Genomic DNA, 19,068 nt, shown 5'->3' with positions numbered 1-19,068 from the left:
TATTGGTTTCAGCGTTAAACCAATGCTGATGGTTTTTGTTGGGCTTTACTAGTTTTTGTTTGAGGGGAGCGTATTGGTTGAGAATTTTTGTGAATTGGTCGTTTTAGGTGGCTATTAGTTTTTCGCATGAATCCTCTTCCTTCGTGAGTTTAGTGTATGAGCGATACCTATCTCAAAGTGGACTGGTGTAATATTTTTAAAGTTTCTGCTTAGAGTGATGATTGGGGTATTATTCAATGTTTGTATGTTTTCTTTGGGGGTGAGGTTCAGCTCAATTTCATGGTGGTCGGACCATATACAGGGTTGTGTCTCGAGATTAGTGGTACTCACATTGTTGGAGATAATCCAATCAAGTTGGTTTCCGCTAATGCAGGTGGGCTTGGAGTTGAGAACATGATAGTCAATGGTGATAAGCTCTTTTTCAAGAGAGATTGCGTCTTTATCTTGGGGGTTTCCTTTCCATCTATTGAGGTCTCCCAATAACAGTGTGCCTGTGTTGGGTCCCTTCAGGGTGTTCAGTAGGTGGGCTAGCTCATCGTTAAAATTGGAAATTAAAGATGGTGGTCTGTAGAGAACTATGAGGTTGATGCTGCTATTTTTCGAGGGTGATACATTGTGGGTTTACATATCTTTCCGTTTCCTTTCTAAGGGAATTAAGGCTTGATTTCTTTTTTTCAAAGACGCATTCCCAAATTCCTTTCAAAATAGCCCCAAAACATGCACCAACAAACAACAGCAGCATTGCAAGGGTCGAGATGCATTGTGGTGGTACTGGCATAACAGTAGCCCTGCAGCTCTGCTGTGTGACTGTCCCCTCTTGCCTTGCCCACCACCCCCTGCCTTCATTGTGGGGCTTGGGCTATGCCAGTGGATGCAAGGGGAAACAGCCCTGCTATTGAATCTAAACTGTGACCTGCAGTGTGGACACAGTTCTCAGCAACACACGCTTAACTCACTGAGCTATCTGAGCAGGTAAAATGCAACATACAACTGCAATAATTACATGCAGGGGTGTTGCTAGGTCTGGAAAAGATCCAGCGCTGGGGGCTAGCTATAGGCTTTTTGGTTGTAATCCCTGAGCTTCTATCCGGGGCTACAACCAAAAGACCCGGGGCTATAGCCCCCTCAGCCCCGCCCCCCCAGGCAAATTTACACATTCATGAAGGTCCTCATTACAGAAACTGTGTCCCAGTGCAAGTGCAATGTTGCAACATTAACACTAGAGAAACCATGTAGCTAGTGCAAGTACATTATTTCAATGCATTTTTGCACCGTGGCAATTGTTACTCTGGTGCTAATACCATGCCTTATTAGTACAATGACAACCATTGGCCTGGTGCAAAAAAGCATTTTAAAAAATTGTTTATTTGTACTTGGGCAAAACTTGTTTGCGCTTTTGCAAATACAATGCAAAACTGCACTTGCACCAGTTCAAAGTGTGTCTAATGAGCCCCGGGCTTGGGCAATTCCATTTGATTTGCATTTTATTTTGGCCGCCATTGCTACCGATACATTCACTTATTTGTAAAGAATGCCCATGTGTACACGTATTTATGGGAACTGACCAACCCTGCTTTATTAGTGTCAGAGGGAGACTGTGAACGTAATCTCCAGACTTGAAATGTTACTGTCATAAACCTCGGAATATTGAACAAATCGTGTATGGACAAAGCGAAATTAAATGAAAATGTTTAATGAATGGTCACCTGCTGCCTTGAGAAAAATGGCCTGAACTCCCGTCAATGCTTTGGGGTTAGCAGACATGCAATTCTCCGACCTGGGTTCTTTAGAAGGTGCCCTTTTCTCTTTGGCTGATTCTTACAACTTGTATTAAATTCGGCTCCCCCACGCCCCGTTTCATTTTCCCCTTTATAAGCTGGCATTTTTCCAGACAGAGCTTTGAGACTGCAAGAAAACTTTACTGTGTAAATGTGTTCTTTGTGATGGAACCCCTTTGTTTGGACATCATTGTGAGTTTGCTGCCAGGGAGTGAAGGGGGAGGGGTCCGGGGTGGGAAGGATTTGAAAAGCCCTGACCCTGAATGAATAAAATCCAGGACATTAACACATTCTTAAATAAATGCATGATTCCAGATAAGGTGGGAGTCCCTGGGGCTGGGCTTTTCATTAACCCCCTGCTGGCTAACCCAAACACACTGGAGTGTTTTGTTAGTTCACCAGGACAAGCAGAGCCTATTTGACACTCGCGGGCTTCAGTGTGCATGGACAGAGCTCATGCGGGCCAGGTTACAAAATGGGATTCGCGGTCTCACTCTCGGGACAAACTCTTTTGGTTAAATTGATGAGATTACAGAAAGGGAAAGGCTTAATCCGAGAGTTTACTGCAACTAAGTAATTGGTTTGGAGCGGGGGCAGGGTGCAGAAGGTTCCCAGTGCCATGCAAAATTACCAAAGGGTCAATGACACGAGCCATTACACTCTTGCGTTGGGACACACAGTAGGGCTTGCGTGGGACCGTAAGCCACAGATGCATGAAAACATAAAAAGACAACACATAGTCACATTTTATTTGTATGACCCAAATGCTTGAACATGTTGCATTTCATTTGTTTTTTAAGTGCCAAATGAAATCAGTCCTGGTCGAAAGCTGCTCTGGTGTTCCATGTCATTGATGTCACCTTCATAGGTGAGACCTGTTTTAAACACAATGCTGCATACTGGGAATTGAACCCCCATACTTACAATGGGAAAATGCAAACTACAGCTCTGGAAACCAAAGTGTTGCTGGCTGAAAACATCAGACTCGCTGAAGGTGGTCCTTGAGAAATGGGACACATTTGCAGCTATGCCAAACTTGCCTGTTGCAATGTAAACTGGCTTGTTAAAACGTGCAATTTCCGCATGATAACGTACAGGGACGGCGTCGGGACCTTTCAACTTTTTCAGCAACTGTCCCCATGTTGCCAGTCAGCAGACGTATGACACAGCAATAAATCCCTTTATATACTTCGTTCTGGTGCTTCAAATGTGCGCTTTGCTGCGCTCGCTTTAGGAGCTGTGTTTGCCGGATCTTTCGAGGCTTCGAGTTCCCTTGGGGTATGCAAAAGTGTTAGCACCTGGTTGTCTTTTAACACCCGTGTCTCCACATCAGCCATTTTCTAACAAAAGGGTGTAGAGATATTCAGTGGGCATAGTGTTTAAGCTCCCTGCTGGTTGGCCTTCTCCTGATCATTGGTGGCAATTAACCTTATCTTTGTTGCCATTGTAATGTATGCACCCCAGGTGCCTCAGACTGTTTTAGCTCTAAGCAAGGGGTAGTGGGAAGTTGAGGGCAACCATCTCATTGAAATGGGACACCACACATTTTCAGCAGGGTCATCATAGGCTTAGATAGATGAGCAGACGTGTGCACACCGGAGTCTAATCAGAATTCACTTTAAAGCACACATGCCCTATTGGTACTTGGAGTTTAAAACATGCACACCATTTAATATTTTCAAAAACACTATTAAAAGAAAATGTCCTCTCTTGGTTTTGTATGGGTGTTGATTGTATGAAAGGCAAATGCCATTCGTCGTGTGCAATGTGGGTGGTTATGCAAAGCCAATTTTATGAAATGTGCACATTTCACCTTGATAATGCTAATTTCTGGCAACGTCACATTCCAAAGCATTCGTTGATGAGTCCCCCCATTTACATTTTTTTGGAATTGAGCCTTGTTAGGATGAAACATGGGTGCCTATATAATGTGTTGCAGGAAGTCGAAGTTTGGTCAAAACAGTGAGAATCGTCATCTCTGCAAGATCCTGTGTGTGTGTGTTTTTTTTTTTTTTTAACAACCCGTCTGCTTTTGTTGTGACGGTTAATACGAAAATAAAAAACTATGGTTGAAAGGGTTAACATTCCCATTCCGCTGGGCTTGTTTTAGAGAAAAAAGGCCCACAGGCATTTGTACCCAGGAAGGTAGATCGATAAAACGAGAAGCATTGTGGTTGGAGGTGGACTACCTGAAAGCTGCATCATCAAGGCGTTGATAGTTCAACCGCTGTCTTTGGAATGACTTGCTGCAGAGTATAAGCAGCACCTTGGCATGCGCCACTTCTGGCTAACAGCAATTCCCATTCCGGGACACACCGGCTCTTTGCTCATTAGTCCCATCAGCCTACACCGGCAGAAAGACACCACGATGCTGGATAAGACACCAGGACTGGGTGGCGTGGGGCTTCTCTGCGGCTATGCGAGGACAGCATTCACTAGATCACACATACGTGTCCAATGCATGTTCCAGTGGCGAGCCATGGTCATAAAACCACTGAAATACAACCATGTAGGTTGATTCGCACTCTGTTCGAAAAACGCATGGGATGAGGCACAGAGATCAGGGGCCAGATTACAGAAACTTTTCACCAGTGCAAGTGCAAAGTTTGCACGGTATTAGCACTAGGGCAAAGTTTGCCCGAGTTGTAAACACACTAGGACACATTTTAAAAAATTGCACCGCGACAAGTGTTGTTTGGCATATTAAAAGCACCAGGGCTAAAATTGCCCTAGTGCTAAAAAGATACATTTTTGAAGCATTTTTGCATCATTCCGTATTAGCACTAGGGCAAACTTTGCCCTGGTGCAAAAATGTAGTGAAAATGTATCTTTTTTGCAGTAGGGCAATTTTTGCCCTGGTGCTTTTAATATGTCAAACTGCACTTGTCGAGGTGCAAAGGTTTTCTAATGTTTCCCAGAGTTTGAAAAAATAGGGCAAACTTTGCCCTAGTGCCAATACCATACAAACTTTGCACTTGCACCGGTGCAAAGTTTCTGTAATCTGGCCCCAGGAATGTGGACCTGAAAGCAGTGGAATGCATCAGACAGTAGTTTCTGCGCACTCCTGGGCCCAGATTATGTAACATTTGCACGACTTCTAAAAAGTGAGACAATGCCTTGATTATATAGAATGGAGCAAACAGGCTTTGTCACAATCAATATTATCTAAAAACATTTGCACTGGGGCAAAAAAAAAACGTACCTTTTTGTACTATATTTCCTGCATAACATAAAAAGAACATAGTACATAATATAACTTGTTTCTTTTTTGCCCTTGGGGAAATCATTTTTAGATAATACAAATTGGGGCTAAGTCTGTTGGCTCCATTCCCAATGATCTAACCATTCAATCGGTGAAAAACGAACTCGCTCCACTTCTTTGCACTAGTGCAATGTTTTGATAATCTGGCCCCAGAACATGAACAGTGCTGCGCTGTACGCCCTCCAAACGGAAATAGTGACATTTGAGCAAATCACAGAGCGAATATGTGTGATTAAGGTTACCCGATAACTCCATGTCACCAGGGCCGTGGACACCCTACTCCGTCTAGCGTCCCTTTTTGTTCAGCAGAAGTGACTCAGGATTACAAGGCCAGAATGTAATGGGTGGAGAAATGAAAGTCCAAGACTGGTGAGCAGTGCCCGACTGACGCAGGGTTGTCTGGAAGCCTTCCATGAAGCATTACTTAACTTATGCACTGCATAGTCACTGGAGGCCTACAGAGGCATGAGGGTAGATCAGGTCTGATTGCACAGTTCTAAAATATATGTGTGGGCAACATTCAAATGACCCTTTTTTTTGCTACACACCAAATTACTGTGTGTCCCTGAATGAGCGGCGCAGTCGGCAGGGGCAATGAGGGACACCGGACACAGATATTCTTTGGAAGGCATTAGGCCGCATTTATAATTACATCTCTCACCGCCTCAAAATGCGACGGACCATGACATCATCAACTATGCGTCATTGCTATGCCATCATTACATAATCACTATGTACTTCAGCATGGGGGGTGGCAGTGGCCATCACCCTCTCACACTCTGGGATGGGCCTGAGGGAAACCTGTGACCCCCTAAACCGACCAAACCCTCTCCCCCTTGCACGGACCAGCGCGAACCTTGGCCTGACACCACACGGTTCCGAACCTAGGACCATAACCAGAATTAAGCCCTAAATCCTCCTTCCTGTGCTTCCGAGTGGTTGAGCCCCTTTTCAGTTCATCAGTCCTGGGCAAAGCAAAAGAGAGAGGGAGCACATTGCACCCCCTCTCTTTATACCTGCCAGGGACCCCTTGGCTCTCTACTTCCGGCGCTGACACAAATCAGTGACGTCACCGCGATGCCCGACGCCGGGAAGGGCCCCTTCCGCAACCTACTGCCCCTCCCTTCTTGGCCGCCTCCACGCCTCCCAATCCTCTGCCCTGACTAAATGCCAGGCTGCCATTGCAAGGGTCAGAGGGTCGAAAGTGCAGAGCTTTTTCCCATCTCGTTCTTTCTTCCTCCAATTCAGTCATTACCCATTCCAAAGCAGCCCTGTGCTCCTTCTTGAACTTGCTTTATTTCTCTGCAAGTGCTGTAAGAATGGATTGTAGAAGAAAGGGTTAACCACAACGAGGGCAAAGGGCAAGGAGGACCCCAGGCATTCATTTGGAAAGAGTCCTTGTGAACGAGTTCCCCTAACCTTTTGATCTTTGGTGCTCTTGTTCTAGATGCCACATTTGAAAGATACATTAATGGGAAACTCTGCCAGGCCATGTGCTGAGATGAAACCCTGAAGTGCTTGTACCCAGGTGCATGGACGAGGATGTTCAGTGGTGGGGAAGGAAGGGGCTGTGGTGAGTCAGACTGCTGCCAGCCTTGCTAAACCTACAGCAGACAGGAGCTTGTGGGCATGAGAGGCTCTGCGGCCTTTCTTCTGGGACCCCATCTGTTGCCTTTGCTTCCTTTTGGGAAATAGAATATATTTAGTGTGCAGGGTCAGAGTCAGCTGTGAAGGAAGTTGTATAAAGAAGGCAAAGGAAGCACATGTTTGCATCGAGTGCATGTCTTCCCCCTCCCAGCACTCCCAGAAAAGCCGCAAAGACAAATGCACACGCACGTAGAGGGACATTATGAATTTGGGGGTAAGGAGAAAAAAACAATATTTCAAACAGAACCTGACTTTACCACCTGCCATATTAAAAGTATGTACTGCATGTGATATTTACGGTATCATACCAAAATGTCACCACCAAAACTGTGACTTATATAGTGCAGCACATTTGCGCCATACCAAGATTCCGACTGGTATGGCGCAAATGTGCAGTATTGTACACTGACCAAGGGGAGGGCGGGTTGCGGGGGTGTGCCCCGCTCCCCTTTTTTGGTGTAATGGGAGTCGAGGGTTGCCGGGGTATCCCTGCGGGGGGACTATAAAGTTAAAAAAAACACTGACCCTGAAGCAACAGTACCTATCCATGTTAGTGGAAAGGAACGGACGCCACATGGACAGAGGGGAGTAGGCGGCACACACAGAAGTGTGCTTTTTCAAAGGTAAGTAGGGAGGGGAAGGGGAAGCAGATAAGAGTGAACTATGTGACCACTGCGCTACACCATAACGGAAGTCAGCATTTTCTTAGTCAACATTATGGGGGGTGCAGTGATCACATAGATCCATATTTACTACATGGTGTATCTTCAAAATATAACATGCAGTATTTCACAATAATATGCATGGAAAAAAACGGTGAGATTATCAGTTGGAGTACTGCATTAAACGCCTCCAAAATGTGCCTGCACCAAAATAGAGGCAGTGATGTCTGCCAGGCACAGGTGCACAGCATCACCTGTAACCTGTAAAGGGTATAAAAAGGTCATGAAAAGGAAAGCACAAAATGGATCAACATGTTTGGCACCAGGACATTAAACCTGTATGTGCAGGAGCTCTTGATACTAGTAGATGGAGCCAGACAGATAAGTCTGCGATAGGAGAGGAAACAGTTGCCACCGAGAAGCAGAAGGAGACTCACTGGCCACACAGTTGGTGTCAGGGCTGGGCACAAGGGGCGCAATTCAGCAAGCGAGAAGGGCAAGAATGGGGGCAGAGGCCAAACAATATGTGGCATAAGTCATTCCAAAACTACTGTCATGATGCCCAAAAGACAACAGAAAACAAAACATGCCTTCAAATGGCCAATCAGACCTTATTGGAGGCTCCTTTTCCCTTTTTGAAGGGCAACCACCTACCAAACTACACTTCCCACAACACCTATGCCCAGCATTGCAGGAATGCCAAGTTGGGAGTGGCAGGCCTGCGCATGTGCATGCAGATGAAAGCTCAGGGGGTGTGTTCGAGTCCTCTGGCTTAGAAGACGTGTCTCTGAGCAACTCATGCTTCATATGCTATAGCGAGGGGCAATGCCCCACTGGATTGACATCCCGGGCCCCTAGCCTGACAGAGATGAGTGCCGCAGCGTTCAGACTAAACACAGGGAGCAGGGCGGTCATGCAGGGGTCCCAGCCCCACCAGACAACTGGCCCCTGCTTCCCGCAAAGCCAAGTGCCGGCAAGACGCTGCATGTTGCATAACCGAGCGCAACACTAACCAGTGCTTCTTAGCCACACGCAGCACCCATAAATCAGTGGAAGAAGCTCGCTAGTCACAGGCAAAATTTGGAACGCATACTTACCAGAGCCACATGAGGCCCCCATTGTACAAAATGTTTAGCCACATGCGCCCCCACTAACAGTCCTGCATGTGAACAGCACGCGCATTGCCACATGCAGCCATTAATAATAAACAGACCCTGATAAGGAACGAAAAGCTTGTGTACACGCATGTGTGTAGCACATGCAGCAGTGTTTTGATGTGTGCACTCATTGTAGCACTCTCTTGCAGCATTTGATCTGCTACTGCGACATGCCGTGGTTCCACAAGATCACAGGAGACAACAGGGTTCACTCTGGCCGACAACTAACCTAAGCTAAGTGCAATGCTCTAGCATGTTTTTGTTATGCTATATTTTTTAAGGCTACTGTGATAGAGTGTATACAACAGTAAGGTTGTTTGAGTGTATGTATAGTACAGTATACTGGAGGCAAGCGCAATTGTCAAGCCTTACCCTAACACCCCCTTCCTATCCATAACCTCGCCCTAAACCTCATTCCAGTTTCCCTATTTCACCCTTCCCATCCAACCATCGTTTCCCTAACCCTCATTCCCGGCTGGGGTTGCAGAGCCCTGGGTAAGCACTGATTTGCAGGTCCCAAAACTGAAAACCAGAGTGGGTGTGGTTGTTTCGTGCCACTCATGCGCTTCAGAGCTGTGGATCCTTTCAGATGGACCATCACTCTGGATGCTCAGCAATGAGCAATTAATCCATATCTGCAGGCTAGTCAGGCATACCATCAACTCCTCCCTATAACTCACAAACAGGGAGAATGAGAAAGGAATTAACAACGGCACTTCCATAACCTCTTTCATGAACGTGGTGGCTGTGCTGCATCTTCTACCATGCAGTGGGACTGCTGCATGACACGTCTGTGGCACAATGCCATTGATGAGGGTAGGTTACACTTTTGATTTGTATTAACATAAAATGATGCCAGTAATTCAGACCTCCATTTCAAAATGCTCCATGCCAACATTTTAGTGCACACATATGCCCTGCTGAAACCAGTCTACCGACATCTAAAACACCAGCTCTGCAATAGCACAGAGCAGGTGTGAAGGTCACCTGTGAATTCATGACAGCTGCCGAGACACTATGCCTGCATGCATAGGCAGCATTTTAACTGTCTGCACCACTGATCTTAATTCTGAAAATTGTATGCCTTAGACAGTCTGGTGACACATAGATGTTTAAATGCATGGTTGCGGCATGGTCGCTGCTAAGGATGCACAGTTATTCAGCCAAACCAATTTGATATCACACCAAAGTCAGCTCTGTGAGCAAGGCTCAACTATGACATAACCTATGTATGTTAGTGTCTAGGTTGCCTGACTCTACAGCTGTCATGCGATTCAATAGACAGGATGCTGTCACAATTCCAGTAAGGGTACAAGGCATGGGTGGTAGGACCAGGAGTACATACCCTCATAACAATGTAGGGAGAAGGTGGACTCATATGTTGGCTGGCTGGCATGGGCATTCGATGAGAAGGGCATTAACCCACACCAACATGGCTGCCAAGAAAGAACCCACTATGTAACCTAAAATGGCCCCTGGCAGATACAAAGATCTGACTTCCCTGGTGGTGTTAATGACTCCAATCAAGCATTCCCACTAAGTCAGTGCCTTGTCTGGGATTGCTCAAGGGAAGCCCTTATTTATATATTTTTATGACAAGTTATACTCTGGATGATAAACCCTTATATAACGCCCCTCTCTTTGAATCCCCCTGACCTCACTGAGCCAAGAAGTAGGTTTGTTATCAATTTAAAAGATTTATTGGAAAAATTAAACAATATATATATCACACTTTTATAATAAATTAATATTTGATATCACACCTAAGAATATGATGTTGATCAACAATGGATAATCTTACACTAGCACACTTACTTTATTACTTAGGAGTTAGTATGGAAAGGATAAGGTAGCTGCGAATACTTTTATGATTTCAATGAATGCAGTGATGTAAAAATGCAGCACAGGAATAAACTTAATATGATTTCAGCAAAAGTTAAAATGATCACTTTTTCTCTGACAATTCACTCCCCCCCCCTATGCAATGTAAGGAGATGGAAGTAACACACACAGTCTTCAGGAATACAATCACAGTACAATACGAATTCAGTTCCCCCCTAGCAACCTTATAGCACCAGGGATGATTTTGAAACACAGGTGAAAGACTTTCAGGTGATTTGCAAGGGAGTGAAATATGCTAAAATTGATTTTAATTCCCTCTAGAGATTCAGGGTGGGTGACAACTACTTCAAATTAGTTCAGGATCACTTTAGCAATGCTCTATGAATGATTGTCAGGTTGCAAACGAATTTCAGCAAAGGAAAGCAAGAAGCTGCTATTTTGACAAGTGAAGAAATTTGAGCCAAATCGCAAATCGCGGCACTTTTTCCGAGTGCGTCGAGCGCGATTACGGAAAAGTATAATGAATAGAAAGTCGGTTCTAGGTTCGTTGGAAAGCCTAGAATCTGAGCTTTAAAATGAAATCTCGCTTCTAGCACAAACAGTTCGAGAGATACGGACGATTTTATGAAGGTGGTTTTTCAGAAATGAAATAATGATTCAAAATGGCAAAATGACACTTTTACAGGTTTAAAATCGGAGAATGAACACACGATTCCTATGATGCAGTTCTGGACAGGTTCAAATGTTTTGAATCAGATTATTTTAAGCTAAGAGATTGGTTTTTCACAGTTCTGGCTAAGTACTCACAGTATGCATTTGAAATAGGCCGTCAGGGTCTGGTCAGGTTGGGACTGGACTCCAGGCGGTTGGTTCTGAAGTCACAGCTATCTAGGTCAGCTCTGCTCTGCTGGTCTGGTCTGGATCTCTGGTTCTGCTCACAGCGATCTGGTCTGGTCTCTCTGGATACAGCACTGCATTCTGGGTACTGGTTCTATTCTGGATTCTGGAGTTCTCCGTCAGAGTGCTGCGCAGGAATTCAGTTGAAGGTTGGAAAATGAATGTCCCTGTCTGGCTTCCACTGGCTCTTTTTATGTCTTTTGAAAATGGGTGTGGATGCTAACTTTCTGTGCCCACCCCACTCATGATTTGATAGGTCAAGGATTTCTCTTTGACCTGATTTGAGAAGGGAGCAGTGAGTCATCAGGTGTCATCTTTATGGCATACAGAAAGAACACACCCCTTTGCTTTTACCTTAGAAAATCATTTTCATGACTAAACACATTTCCCAGATACACAAGTGGTTGACATTACATATACACATCATATATCACATAAGGTAGTTTCTGTTCCACTCTGATGTTTCTAAGAGCTTGGATTAAGAAATGACAACATTTTGCGCTTTTTGGTTGGTTTACCAATATTGGATTTTTACCAAAAATGACACAAATGTACACTGCCTTTCTACACATATTCCAGTAAATTTTCATTTTTCTAGCGTGAACCCCGTGTCTGCAATCTCCATAATTAATGGGGTTTTGCCTCAGAACATGGTACAGAGTTCTAACACCTCTTAAAATATGCACAGAAAAATCACAAGAATAATTATATTAATTATATAATTTTGACAAGTCCGTACTATGAATTATCCATCTTTTTTTAAAATTATGCTCTGGCCCAGAGGGGTGTGGTTTCCCAAAGCACATGGTGTAATTTCTGGTTTGTCCACTTCCTCCAACTCAAGTTGCTCACAGAGGCACTGCCCCTCCCCATTTCTCTCAAGAGGAAGCCATTTATGACCCCCCCTAATTTAACATTTGCCTGAGCCAAGGAAGGCTCATTGTTCAGTTTCCTGCAGTCCCCAGCTGCTCCTCCCCTAATCCAATCAGAGAGGTGTCATCTCCCTTTGGTGGGGGCAGCAGAATGCAGGCCAGGCCTGGGAAGAGTGGCTGAGCAAGTTTCAACTCCTGTCGGGGGTAGTTGCCAGGCAGAATTCAATCTCTTTAAGCCAGGCTTCAGCTAAATGTCACTTTTGTTCCCAGTTTTTCTTCATCCAAATCAAACTTACAATGTTTACACATGCAGCTAGAACGCTGATTCTAAGTTCAAAACGATGACATTTAACAGTTGCAAACTATGTGACACTCAACAGTAGGTCACTCATTTATTTTAAACATTTCGATTTTAGTGGCATGAAGTCCAATTTCACTTCAGCTGCTGACATCCACAGCTCAGCCAGTTTCATTATGAACATTATTTTGGGCTCTTTCTCTTTCCAGATTTTGTATGCACACAAGTCTACCTTCTGCCAAATGTCTGCTGGTGTTCATTGAGATTTTTGAATATCTTGCAATGTTTAAAATAGGCATTTTTAGCTTGCATTTCAGAGAAACAAAGGTGATTTCAAAGCGCTTTTTGAGCCACCGGCACTGCTGTTTTTCCTTTGGCACACATTTCACTCATGGCACTCCTGGCCCATCATGCTCGCACTGGTGGGTGGCAGGTCAGGTGAACATTTTGGTGTGTGCCAAAACTGTGCGGTTTCCTGGATTCTGGCACAAATGTGGGCTTTTCCGCAATCTTGGATTTCCTAAGCCCACAGCACCAAATGTTGCAGCATAATAGTCCAAACGTGGGTCAGGACACCCAACAGTGGTCTAGTGTTGACAGGGTGCAGCCCGAGGCTATAAAACCACACCCGGGCCAAACACTGTGCTTAGCGTTTCGTCTGCTACCTGCGAGAGCAGTGTAATGCTTACCGCTCCTGTTCATCCACGTGCGGTGGATGCCTGGACTTGGTTGCAGTATACTCACCCAAAGACCGGAGGCCTCATCGCAAGGATTCCACTGCACGCTCCATGTCTTGACACTTACCTGGATCGTTGTCGAGCCATAGCTGCACAATATGATAACTTCATTCATCGCAAGAGTTCTGTTTCAAGTTTCTGTTCTCCGATTAAAGTCCACAGAAACCGCAGCTCCTGAAAACAAGGAAGCAGAGAAAGACAATAGTAAGAGACTGCTATTACTAGTTAATTCACTCCCAAGTTCCCTGTTTTGCACAAACTTACCTGTGCCACAGTTCAACCCCATCGCTTTTCTTGCTCACCGCCGCAATTCGTGCAGAGACATTTTGTTGATTCCGCACCTGGGAAGAAAGAGAGAAAGAGTCTAATTAAAGCGCATCGCATCATTTGGAAAGAGAAAACTGTACAAAATAAGCCACGCTTCGCACCTAAAGCGGCTCAAGCTCCAGAGCAGCATTCTGCAAAGACTCAACTTCATACTTCCAGCATCCAGTGCGTTGCAGCCGGTCTGGAGCACTACCTTCAGAGAAGTAACGGGAGTAGGATGCTTACCAGATTTCTCTGGGCTGCCTTCTTTATTTTAATACAGTGAGCACCAACATCAGCACGCCAGTCAGCCTACCTAGAGGGGCAAAGGGGAGGTGGGGGAGAAAGCGAAAAGGAACCAATACTGAATACCTGTACTTACTTACCTTTAGGTCTTCATCCAGACCCCCCTAGCACAATTTACCAGAGGCTCCAAGTTCATCCGGGTCCCCCGCAACCTTAATGTCCCCTGGGGTTTATTCACCAGCGGACCAGTGGGGAAGGGAGTGGCTGGGATATTCATCTTAGCAGAGTTATTCCGTGGGGGCAACGCTTCGGAACAGTCCGGACCATGCATTCCTGCAGGGCACCAGAGGTAAGCGTTCCAGAACGCTAAGCCCACTTCTCCAGCCCTGCCTGAGTGTCATGAAGTCAGGGGTAGACCAGTTAGCAGCCCTTTTGGGGGATTTGCAAGCAAAGGTGCACACAGGACGTTCTGAAACAAACAGCATGAGAAAGGAAGTAGTGGTCAATAGAGAAAGGACAGAGTACCTGGCAAAACGCCTGATGGTGGCAAAAGCAGGTCAAGTTCCACTACCTGACCCAGCTGACGGTGCTATGGCCGGACCGCCCCATATCGAGGTAACCACCCCATTACAGTTCCTCTGGCCCCTCCCGAATGATTCCTAGGGGACCGACAGAGGTATGCTATCTTCATGAACCAGTGCAGGTTGCACTTCTTGTGCCGGCCCGGGGCCTTTCCTACGGACCAGACCAAAGTGGTCTTGGTGCTATCTTATTTGGGAGGCCATGCAGCCAATTGGTCAGTGCCATTAGTAAATCGGGATGACCCTATCTTGCATAATTTTGATGGTTTCCAACATGAGCTAGACACGCTATTTGCAAGCAGAAGTCAGGGTCAATCCCTGGATCGGGAGTTATTGGCCTTACGACAGGGACCACAAGACTTATTGGTATACATCACTGCATTTAATCGACTCATTACCGAAACAAATTGGCCAGAAGAAAAGAAAACTACCCTCTTATACCGAGCTCTTCGCTGTGAACTCAAGGATGTTCTAGCACAAGTAGTCAATCTGCCTGAACGTTGCTCAGAGTATATAGATTTAGTGGAACAACTAAACCACCGGTTACAAGAAAGAAAGGCGGACTGCTCCCGCTCTGAAGGGCGGCCCTTGTAAGTATGCTCGCACGAAGTACCATTACGTTCCCTAGAGAGTCCACAGGAACCCATGCAGTTGGGTAGTGTGAGAGGGCCGCTGTCCAAGGAGGAGAGAGAGAGAGAGACGCCGACAATGACAGTTATGTTTGTACTGTGGCAAAGCGGGCCACTTTTTGGAGGACTGTTCTACCAAACCAGGTAAAAGGCCATTAGGAGCAATTGATGTGCATGCAGCAAACGCAATAGATCCCAAACAAACATTGGAAAACTCCACGACTCGACAAGAGTAAGGATCGGCTTGTCGAGGGAAGAAAAATCAACCACTGTCTTACACCTTACAATACCTGTAATTCTCATCAATCCAGGGCAACCTCAGAAGATGTATGCCATGGAAGCCTATATCGACTGTGGAACGATAGGCAACTATATAGACTTGAAGGTCGCTCAGAGGATGGGCATACCAGGACAACGGAGAGAGAAGGTATACAACATAGTCTCAGTAGATGTCTCGCAACTATCATCTGGACCAGTAACTCAGTGTACTGAAGAGGTTGAACTATTGTGCAGAGACGGTCACCGAGAGCGCATAACCTTCGATCTGATAAATGTGCCACTGTTCCAGCTCATACTAGACATGCCCTGGTTGGAGTACCATAACCCTGTCATTAACTGGACAGCACAACACACAGTGATCTTCCCTTCAGAGTGCTTTCGTACCTGTCACCCATTCGCGCCTACTGTGACCAAAGCACATGTTTCTCAGGCTCCTAAACTGGGAGCAGCGGTGCCATTTAGCCTGGCTGGACAGGTACCCACCATATACGAAGAGTACCAAGATGTGTTCCAAAAAGAGCAGGCCAATAAACTACCCTCTCATAGGCCATATGACTGCCAAATAGATTTACTACCTGGATCACAACTTCCGTGCAGCCGCATTTATGCACTCACCGAAAAAGAAAATCAGCATTTACGTGAGTATCTGGACCAGTACTTAGCAAATGGATTTATTCGACCTTCAAAGTCCCCCGCCTCCTCAGCTTTTCATACCCAAGAAGGAAGGGGACCTCAGGACCTGCATCGATTATAGAGGGCTTAACAAAATCACTGTAAATAATAGGTACCCACTACCTTTAATTCCAGTGCTGCTAGACCAAGTAAAGAATGCGAAAATATACACAAAATTGGACCAACGCGCGGCATACCATTTAGTCAGCGTAAAAGAAAGCGACGAGTAGAAGACATCCTTCCGCACCAAGTTCGGGTTATTCGAATATACTGTGATGCCCTTTGGCCTCTGTAACGCACCGGCAGCCTTCTGCCAGTTCTTTATGACCGATGTCCTGCGAGAGCTCTTAGCTGTTTGCACCATGGTCTACATTGATGATATATTGATCTATTCAACAACTGAAGAGGAACATATACATCATGTGAGAGCTGTTTTGGAGAAGCTCTGACAACATCGGTTATACGCAAAATTGGAAAAATGTTACTTTGATGTGACCAATGTGGAATTCCTGGGCTTCATCTTGACCCCGCAAGGCATCCAATTGTACAACCACAAGGTGGAAGCGATTCTGAAATGGCCCTCACCTACATCTGTCAAAACATTACAGAGCTTTTTGGGGTTCGCTAACTTTTATAGACGATTTATACCCAACTTCTCAAACATTGCACATCCAATTACCTCATTACTCAGGAAGCACAAGACCTTTGTGTGGACCGCAGAAGCTGAACATGCTTTTAAACAACTCAAAGTGCAGTTTACCTCTGTGCCTATATTGAAGCATCAAGATCCTGAGTTTCCGTTCCTAGTTGAAACAGATGCTTCCAGTGTGGCAATGGGGGGCGTACTATCTCAACGAGATCCTGTAACCAATCAGTTGCATCCTGTGGCATGCTGGTCCAAGAAATTCTCACCAGCCGAGCTGAACTACGCAATAACCGATGAAGAGTTGCTTGCTATCAAAGTGGCTTTTAAAGAATGGCGTCCTCACTTATTGGGCGCATGACACACTATCAATGTTTCAACCGACCATCGGAATCTGCAATACTTACGAACAGCACAAGCACAATCTCCACGTCAACTAAGAGATGCCCAATTATTCTCCAAAAATGATTTTACTGTGACATTCCGTCCAGGAGTCAAAAACGGGAAGGCTGACTCCCTGTCTCGCATTGGGTGGAATCTGGAAGGAAGAGACGTGTATGGAGCCCCGGAAACCGTTGCCATAATACCCGGAAGTAAATTACTCAGTTTGACAAGCTCCACTCTACCTCCATTGGACCAGATATGGGCAGAGGTCAGACAGTCTATGACACCAGAACAATTACAGACCTGGGTTCCCCAGGATCCTCAACGGACCATGGAAGACGGCCTACCTTACTACAGAAAACATCTGTATCTAGCGGACCCGCCGATGCAATGCAAGGTTTTACACAATTACCACGATACCCTAACAGCAAGTCATCCTGGAATCTTTGGTGGTCGACCTGGCGATTAAATGTCATACAATATGTAAAAACTTGTGATGTGTGAGCCTGCAACAAAGCCTCAAAAACGAAACCACTGGGGTTACTTTGCCCATTGTCCATAACACCAGCTCCATGGCATACTATATCACTGGATTTCATCACTGAATTCCCTCCTTGCAATGGATACAATACCATGTTGGTATATAGCCAGAGGCTATAAAACCACGCCCCAGCCATACCCTGTGCTTAGCGTTTCGTCTGCTACCTGCGAGAGCAGTGTAATTCTTACCGCTCCTGTTGTTTCAAGTGCAGTGAACGCCCAGACCTGGTTGCAGTATACTCACCCGAAGACCGGAGGCCTCATCGCAAGGATTCCACTGCACGCTCCTGCCTTGGCACTTACCTGGATCGTCGTCGACCCGTAGCTGCACAATCCGTTAACTTCATTAATCGCAAGAGTTCAGTTTTGAGTTCCTGTTTTCCGATTAAAGTCCACAGCAACCGCAACTCCTGAAAACAAGAAAGCAGAGAAAGACAATAGTAAGAGACTGCTATTACAAGCTAATTCCCTCCAAAGCTCTCTGTTTTGCACAAACTTACCTGCGCCAGAGTTCAATTGCATTGGTTTTCTTGCGCACCGCCGCAGTTCCTGCAGAGACATTCTGTTGATTCTGCACCTGGGAAGAAAGAGAGAAAGAGACTAATTAAAGCACATTGCATCATTTGGAAAGCAAAAACTGTACAAAATAAGCCGCTCTTCACACCTAAAGCAGCTCAAGCTCCAGAGCAGCATTCTGCAAAGACTCACATTCATACTTCCAGCATCCAGTGCATTGCAGCCGGCCTGGACCACTACCTGCAGTGAAGTAACTGTAGTCGGATGCTTACCAGATCTCTCCGGCCTGCCTTCTTCATTTTAATACGGTGAGCACCAACATCAGCGTGCCAGCCAGCCTACCTAGAGGGGCAAAGGGGAGGTGGGGGAGAAAGTGAAAAGGAACCAATACTGAATAACTGTACTTACTTACCTTTAGTTCTTCATCCAGACCCCCTAGCACAACTTACCAGAGGATCCAAGTTCATCCGAGTCCCTCCTAACCTCACTGTCCCCTTGGGTTTCATTCACGAGCGGACCAGTGGGGAAGGGAGTGGATGGGATATTCATTTTAGCAGATGTATTCAATGGGGGCAACGCTTCGGAACAGTCTGGACCAAGGACTCCTGCAGGGCACCAGAGGTAAGCCTTACAGATGCTACTGCTTTGATTCTCCAGCAGGAATGGTCATACTTGCCCCCAGGGCATAGGAACATCCCCCAGAAAGTCTCCTAGGAACAGTGCTTCGGAGGCTTCACTGACATAACAAAGCCAGCCAAGGTGCTGATCACTGAGGTCCTGTTGAAGCTAGAAGGCATAAGAAGAAGAAGGGTCCAACCACCTTTCTGTTTGGGTTCTCTTCCTTTTCCTGACCCTTTTCCTGACCCTTTAATTTCCTGCAAGCAAGGTACTGTGGCATAAGGCAAAGGGCAGTGGTTATAACAACGGGGATTGTACTCCTAACAGGAGGCTTGCTTTAGACAAATTCCCTGTGGAATTTGCGTTTAGAAGAAGAGGGGCACTCCCTTATTCTTTGATTCATCTATGGAACAAGAATAATTCATCTGGACCCCTGTTGGGGATACAGTCTATCCACAGTCCTCTGAAGGTTAAAGCACCCCTTTAGTTGCCTGCCAGGCTC

The sequence above is a fragment of the Ambystoma mexicanum genome, chromosome 10 (assembly GCF_040938575.1).
Source record: "Ambystoma mexicanum isolate Mex_15411 chromosome 10, UKY_AmexF1_1, whole genome shotgun sequence".
NCBI classification, from domain to species: domain Eukaryota; kingdom Metazoa; phylum Chordata; class Amphibia; order Caudata; family Ambystomatidae; genus Ambystoma; species Ambystoma mexicanum.
The sequence above is the reverse complement of the archived record's forward strand: the minus strand, read 5'-3'. Positions refer to the sequence as shown.